This window comes from Lipotes vexillifer, unplaced genomic scaffold (genome assembly GCF_000442215.2).
Source record: "Lipotes vexillifer unplaced genomic scaffold, Lipotes_vexillifer_v1.1 scaffold1263, whole genome shotgun sequence".
Lineage (NCBI taxonomy): Eukaryota > Metazoa > Chordata > Mammalia > Artiodactyla > Lipotidae > Lipotes > Lipotes vexillifer.
In genome coordinates this window covers 214990-215785 of record NW_006785259.1, presented here as the reverse complement: position 1 = coordinate 215785, position 796 = coordinate 214990, and the positions used below count along the sequence as shown (strand labels likewise).

The following is a 796-nucleotide window of genomic DNA, read 5'->3' as shown; positions in this document are numbered from 1 at the left end:
TGGGATCCAGCTTAGTGCCCTGGGCTCCCCGCCGATGCCTTATCCAGGATGGGTGTCCCCAGCATCTTGGGACCTAAATTTGTGTAAGCTGGGGTGCTTCCCAGGCCTGGAGAGTCCCTCCGGCAGGCCCACGGTGCCCCCGTTTTGCATCAGGACCCCCCCCCTCGGATGCTCTGAGCCACCCTCCTCAACCCGGATCTAAAACCCGGGACACAGCTATCAGACCAGCCTCTCTCTCCACCCCACCCCCTCTTTCTGGCGTCCATCCCCTCCCCAACTCCACCTCTGCTGCTGCCTCTGGCTGTGGACCTGCACCTCTTCCCCATCCCCGACAGGCCTGGGGAGCGAGGTGAGCCTGGATGAGAGCTCCCACAACCTGGAGCTCTCCCAGGCCATGCCCCGAGTGCTCCCAGGGAGGAGCCCCAGACCCTGAGCATCTGCTGGAGGCTTGGCAGAGGCCCCGCGGGGACCGTGTCTTCTGAGGACAAAAGGCGGCGGCCAGCGGGCAGACAGGGAGGGGGAAGGGGGGACCGGCAGCCAGGTGGGCAGACAGGTAGCAGGGGCCAGTGCTGGCCCCCCTCCCAGCTTGGCGGTGGCGTGAAGATGAAGGTGGGAGTGTGTAGTTGGGGAAGCACCTGCCTGGACCCCCACCTGCCAGCTAGCTGGGCACCCCAAGGCTGTGTGCTGCCCACCTGGTGTTCCCCAGCACCCCCAGCCCTGCCCAGTGCACTCCTCCAGTGCCTGCTTCCCCTGATGTCTGAGATTTAGACCAGCCCGGCTGTATCCACGGCAACAG

General features: G+C 65.6%; 1 protein-coding gene across 1 annotated transcript in view; it reads left to right on the top strand.

Annotated features, from left to right (window-relative positions):
• The first annotated feature begins 762 nt into the window (after nt 1-762).
• Nucleotides 763-796, top strand: part of GPR173 (G protein-coupled receptor 173) — a 21207-nt gene continuing 21173 nt past the window's right edge. Inside the window, exon 1 of the mRNA XM_007457350.1 lies at nt 763-796. This exon is cut by the window's right edge and continues 123 nt beyond it. The gene's annotated coding sequence lies outside the window, so the exon portion shown is untranslated.